At 49.4% G+C, this 6,836-nt stretch overlaps 1 non-coding gene across 1 annotated transcript; it reads left to right on the top strand.

Annotated features, from left to right (window-relative positions):
* Positions 1-300: 300 nt before the first annotated feature.
* On the top strand, positions 301-382 carry Trnas-gcu (transfer RNA serine (anticodon GCU)). Its single transcript has one exon. It is a non-coding gene; the product is annotated as a tRNA-Ser (tRNA).
* Positions 383-6,836: the final 6,454 nt, after the last annotated feature.

The following is a 6,836-nucleotide window of genomic DNA, read 5'->3' as shown; positions in this document are numbered from 1 at the left end:
GATCAGCGTGAGTGCAGTGTGCATGGCTCATAGAGTTTCTTACAGGAGTTGTTGGCGCATCAGCAACATCAGTACGTTTAAAAGGCGTGCAAGCGATGTGATTAGCAAATAAAATAAAGTTTCTTTGCATACATGAAGATGACAAATTATCAAGCAGAATAACGGTCGGGCATTCTTCTCCGAGTCGAAAAGCAGTACGGTCTCTTCTATTTAAAGCTTGGAATGCAAAATTTTGTTCAGAGCAATACTTTTCGTATAGCGAAGTATTATATATGCTACTGAAACATCCCACTTTCGTCAGACGAGGTGGCCGAGTGGTTAAGGCGATGGACTGCTAATCCATTGGGCTCTGCCCGCGTGGGTTCGAATCCCATCCTCGTCGCAAGTAAATTTTTTTTTTCACTTAATTTTTTTTTTTTTATTAAGGACTACATTGGTAGGTGCGTGTTCTTCATAATTGCCTTGAATAACGACACCAGCGAACCGAACGAAGTACAAATGTCAAGTCGCCAGCAACATCTGTGGCACCGTACCTGTTCATTGTCAACGAACAACGCTGTGAAAATGCCAAATTGTACATAGAGTTGCGGTTTCTTCTATTTGCAAAAGTCTGTGGAGTTAACACTCTTTTTTCCTTCTTTATTTAAGGCGCATTGTTATACAGGATTTCCGCAGTGTTTCCCAGTGCTCGAGCCTGTATTCTCACCTTGCCCAGCTGTGTTGTAAACTCTATCCGTGACTTTTACAGAAAGTCAGATGCTGCAGCATCCCCTACAAAATACCAGAGTCTATCATTACGATGATGCGATGACACGCTGGTTGAATGTACTAACTCTCTGTCTCTGGTTGCTCTGTTCTTCAAAACAGATAAGTTGAGAAACTCCGTACAATCCGAACGTCGAAATCCCGGGATGTCTCCTGAAACTCATAAGTCGCATTTTCTAGCGTTTCATGTTGCACCAGATTACAAGCACCGCTCCGTTGAAGAAGCTAGAGGTGTACTTGCGTTTTACGGTTTACTTTTTGCAGATGATACTGCGACCACAGGACCTATCGACTTTTCTTGAAAGCACTTCTAATTCTCATATCGGGGTTCGCCCAGTGAAGGTAGACTGGGTAGACTGAAGCGTGGTAGACGTTCTCTCCTGAAGCGGTGTGGTGTTTTTTATTGTCGCCACCAGATGGCGCGTCGGTTCCCGTTTTGAAACGCAGTTTCGCAACTAGCGTGATTGAGGAGCGGTTTTTAGCAGCAGGATTGATAACATCGCCGAGCCCAGTCGGGACGGCCAGATTTTCCAACTTTTTTCCCCCGCTAAAGAACAATCATAGGCGTGCTTCAGGGAGCTGGGGGGGGGGGGGGGGGGGGTCGAAGGTTCCTCGCAGTGCCCCCCTCCCAATTAATTATGTCAATGTATGGCGCTGACGTCGCTCCCCCCCCCCCCCCCCCCCCATACCTCCACCGAGTCGCAGCGCCTCCCCCCTTCCCTATTATGTCAATGTGTGGGGCTGACTTTGCGCCCCCCCCCCCCCCTTCTTAGGTGAATAGGCGGGAGCGGTCGTCCCCCCTGCCCCCTCCCCGTGCGCACGCCTATGAGAACAATCAATAAGCGATGATTTCTTTTTGCAGAAAAGTACAGACTGACCGGCTTTGTGGCTGAACGCCGGCCCTTCCCTAGCTCTCTCAATCGCCCGTGCTGTCATGTAAAACTCTTACGTTCAGCAGAGAAGCCAACTCAACCTCACGGAGGACGCCGACACGTGTAACACTGCGCGTAGAATCGTCGATGGTGCCGCGCAAAATTTGAATTGTTTTCATTGTGTCACTATCGGCAACACGAGTACAAATATTAACTTTCTGATTTGATCTGCCCCGTTTTTAATGTTAATTAGCACAGACACTACCGTCGCAGGCATAGGCGTGCGCAGGGGGGGGGGGGGGGCAAGGGGGCGAGAAGGGGGGGCGCAAAGTCAGCCCTATACATTGTAGCGGGGGGGCGAGAAGAGGGGCGCAAAGGCAGCCGCATACATTGACATAGGCGTGCGCAGGGTTCCCCATTAGGGGGGGGGGGGCAAAGGTTCGCCGCAGCGCCCCCCTCACCCTACTAAGTCAATGTATGGGGCAGATTTGGCGCCCCCCCCCCATCTTAGGTGAATAGAAGGGTCAATGTACGGGGCAGATTTTGCGCCCCCCCCTCTTAGGTGATTAGGGGGGGGGGCGACCGCCCCCCTGCCCCCCCCCCCCCCTGTGCGCACGCCTATGTACATTGACATAATAGGGAGGGGGGCGCTGCGACGAACCTTCGCCCCCCCTGAAGGGGAACCCTGCGCACGCTTATGGTCGCAGGCGTGCTTCCTCTAACTTATTTGGCAATTAATTACTGCTTAACACAAGCGCTCTATTCAACGTAAACCAGTAAACTCGTGTTCTTCCCGATAGTTGTCTTCTTCATCTGCATTTTCCACAGGATCGATTGAACTTCATCCATATATGTATACAGGGTGTTTCACGTAATAAGAACCAGGAATATTAAAAAAAAAAGTGGTTAACCGCAACTAAACGAAACCAACGACATATGGTTTGCCGACATGTGGCCTCGTTAGGGTATTTTGATATTGCGCTTAATTAGTTCATTAAGTAAGATCAATTATGTACAATTTTTAATGTTCACTTTTGGGCCAAGTGCGTTTCGTTACGTTGTAGAGGGCATGCATTCCAAGACAACCGATCTAATTTTTTTGTGGCAACGTACTTGCTGCGTGGTGAGTTTTTTCTGCGCTCAAATAAAATCCCGCGAAATATAAAATAAAATCACGTGCATAATAAGCGACAGGTTCACGGTCCGTGCGAATGGTTGTTTCTACAGTGTACTGTATGGTATCACTCGAAGCGCGGTTGAGAGCACGTGATAGCAAGCGGTAGTTTCCCCTCGCTTCGCTCGGCGCCCTCCGAGCCGCACCGCCCACTCTACCAAGTGCATGCGGGGAAGGCCCCCTTCCGCAAGAGAAAGCCAACTCGGTGTGAGGGAAAGCCAACGTTTTGGGGCGTTTCGCGCTGCAAGGTGTTCGATGTATGAATATGAAATATTCCGGCTATTTTTGGTCGGTGTAGCCGTAGATTTTCCTACGCAATGACGTTTAGAGCATTGTCGTGTTTGAATGTAGTTCGTTATAAGGATAAGTCACCGGCAAGTACAATAAGTGGTTCTTGTTTTACCCGCCACAAGGTAGGAATAACTAGGACTCCAATCGTCAAAGCCACATCACAAACGGCTCTGAATGTTTGCCACTGCACTTATGAGACATTCGTACTGTGATCAAAGGCGTGCGGGGGCGGGGGGGGGGGGGGGAGCTAATCATCTGATGGGGGCGCCAAGTCTGCCCCATACCTTTGCCGAGTCAGACCTGTCCCCGTCATTGTTTAAAGTGCAAGGTTATGGCCATGAGGGTTTTCGACGATAATGGTGGCCCTCGCAGTGATGTTGCATTCTAAGCGCTGTTTGCTCCCCATTTTTAACCTCGGAAAGCCTAGGACCGAAGGCAGGCCGTTGTGGGAAGCACGTTCCCGTTTCATTTTCATTTTTGCCTCCACTGCGAAACTTGTTTTCATTCGAACTCGACCATTGTGTGTGTGTGTGTGGGGGGGGGGGTACTGTGGTGAGACTTCGCCCCCTACAAAGGAAAACCCTGCACACGCCTATGACTCTGATCGAAGACGGCGCCCCCGCGTGTATGAGAAATGCGTGCTACGAATGCCCCTTCCCACTATTTGTGGGCTTCACAGCACGACATGCATGCCTTACCGCAGTGCATTTTTATGTTTCAGCGCATAGCGCTACTACACAGTGGCGAAGCCCGCCTCAGCGCATATTACCGGACAACAATGCAAGGCTGCGTTCGTATTTACTAGTGTTTTCCTTTTCTCTTGATGCCTGTAAGGCGTTCCTTCTTAAAAAAGTGAAATCGTTGCCGAGTTTTTCTTTAAGATATGCACAAAGAAGTACATGACAGGGCGGGCGCTGACTACATCTATCTTTCTTGAAATAACACACATGGCATTTTATAGCAAAATAAGACAACGAACGAATGCGCAATCATAAGGGAACAGTATATTAGGGTGGGCTTTGTGCAAAAGTGTCACCTTTTGTTTAGTATTTTATATTCACTGGCACGCAAGGATACTGATGTGGTGCTGACTCAGGCGTCGCCTTTCCGTGTGATAAAAAAAAAAATGCTTCCGATAGTTCGCGAGCTAGTCTGTCCTTGCTTCTGCTTATGATACTGATTTCCTCAAGCCGTGACAGTTTCTTCAAGTGCAGCAATATGCGGGTAGGTTCTGGAACGACGCCGACTTTGCCTTTCATGTGTCAGAGTCTACGTTGGTCAGACTGGGCGCTGCATCAACCAGCGCGCCAAGGAACAAGAACGATCGTTAGGAGATAAGTCGGCGTCATTCCAGAACACGATGGTGGTTGTCAAAATACCCCCGCTGCTGGCTCAGCGTGGTACAGACGCAAGGTGCTTGGTGCACGTTCGTTTTCTTTTGAACGTCTACCATCATCTTTCCGTTGCAAGATTAGTTGTGGCATGTGTCAGCTTGAGAACATATAAACTGCGTGACGAAAAATTTCAGTGCGGTCGCGATCACACTGAAAGTAAGCCGCGCGCTCAAAGAAAAAAGAAAAGAAAGTGCTTAATGTCATGACGCGCGCTTTTTACGAACGAACGTAGCTTCTTGCCCCCTTCTCATCCCCCCCTGCGTAGCTTTCAGTGCGCTCGCTGGTACGAAAGGAGAGAGAAAGGGTGGAAACCGTGCGACAACTTCCTGCAACTCCGCTCGTACTCGGCGGATTAAAAAGAAGTCACAGTTTCGCCTCAAGGGCGAAGCAATGAATGTGATAGCAAGAAATTGGAATGTCACAGGAAGAGAGGCAAGTAGCTAGAAACTTGCTGCGCGCTGCTCAAGCACAAAGCGCGCAGGAAAAGAAAACACAGAAGGGGAGTGCGAACTAACAAATGTCACAGCTCGACACTTGCAGCGCGCTGCTCAAACACAAAGAAGGAGGCACGAAAAGAATGCACAGGTTTGCATAGGACGAGCGCGAACTGTCACAGTTGTTCAACTAACCCCCACCTTGGCTCTTCTAGCTAGCAGATCACTTCTTTCGCAAACGCGGCCGCTGCAGCGATCAATGTGACCTTCGTGTGGTCTATAGCTTCAGCGCAAACTTTGCGGTGAAAGCACAAGACGTACAAAACTCCTCCTGAAGAGATAATCGCGCTATGTCAATGTACAAGTCGAAGGCGCACATCCCAACTCCGGCGAAACACAGGACAGCTATAGAGTTGGGAACCCAAAAAATTTGCGAACCGCCAGGACGCATGCGCAGAACGCAATCCACTCTCGGGCTCTTGCGCTCGCGTTGTCCCAAGACCCTGCAGCGCCTTCCTTTGGGCGGCAAACCAAACCGCAGAACGCATGTTCTCAAGAGAAGAAAATAAATACGGCGCTTGGCAGTGGCACGTGAAGCCACGGCTCGCGTTCCCTGCGGGCGTCGATTCTGGTCACTACGATAAATATTCATTTGGCTCTAATTCGTACATATTCCTGAGGCTAAAATTACAGCGCAAAGGCACTTCTTTGCCCTTCTTACTTCTTCTTTACTTCTTTGTCCCTGCACCCATCTGAATACAATTTGATGTCTCCGTGTATCTAATACGCTATCATCCTTGTTATACGTTTTGGTTTAGAGCTATTGTTGTGTGCGCATGTACGGTAAGTTTGCCTTGGGCTTATCTATGCGTTGGAAAGAATAAAGCAGTTATTAGTCAGTGCTTGTGTGGTACGTTTCTTTTCTTCGCGGGTGTCTTGTTCGTTTGCGCAGTAATTTTAGCCTCATGATTCTGGTCGCGGTGTAACATGTATGATTCTGGTTCTGCCGTCTCGTTTCTTCCCTCCTGTGGCATAAATCTAGAAGAGCCAAAGCGTTCCCACTAGCTCGCGCTACCACGAGCCACGGGACGCTGTTCTTTACACAGTACCTCCTTGACGACTTACTTTCCGCACTTATATCTTCACCTTTAGCAGAAATAGAAAACAGTGTAGGTGGACGGCTAATGCACACGCATAATGCCAAACTCTTCTTGCATAAACAGAAAAGGAACTTCTATATTTTATAAACGCAGGTTTGGACAACATTAGTTCATAATGCCTTCAGCTCGGGCCTTGTCCTACATACGCCATCGTGACCAGCGTTAGCTGGTCCACGAGGTTGAAGCTGGCCAAGGTTCCCTCCCAAAGCTCGTTCGTGGGGTTATGGTCTGTGGCGGGGGATGGGTTTAGCACCACCACCCCCCTCACCTTGTATTCCAATTAACAGCCCTAGTTAGCGGCTGCATTTTGCTAGACATTTAGGACAGACGCTGCAAGGCAGCTTCGTCACCTGGCACGTAGTCTCTGTCTGGCAGAGTGGAAGACTCCAAGCACAAGACATACGAAACCCCACCAAAAAAACCCTACGCTGGAACTCCGACCTCCATCCGGACTTCGTCGACGTGAAGCTTCGCTTCTTTGTCGACTTTGGTTGAGGGTTGCCTTCACGAAGGCATACACAGCATTAATTGGAGTGACCGACAGTGCGGCATGCGAGGTCTGCGGCATCGATCATTTGCTATGCCGTTGCCCCCGATTTGCCTCTGAAAGACGAACACTTTCTGACGCGTTGAGACGATTGCACGATCGACCACTGTCCGTGCAGATGCTTCTGGAGCACCGTCCCTACCGCCCGTCGGCTCACGAGGCAGTTAGTTCACTTTTATGCTTTTTAAGGACTACGAGC

The sequence above is a fragment of the Rhipicephalus sanguineus genome, chromosome 2 (genome assembly GCF_013339695.2).
Source record: "Rhipicephalus sanguineus isolate Rsan-2018 chromosome 2, BIME_Rsan_1.4, whole genome shotgun sequence".
NCBI lineage: Eukaryota > Metazoa > Arthropoda > Arachnida > Ixodida > Ixodidae > Rhipicephalus > Rhipicephalus sanguineus.
Note: the sequence above shows the minus strand (reverse complement) of the source record. Positions and strands in the feature narration are given on the sequence as shown.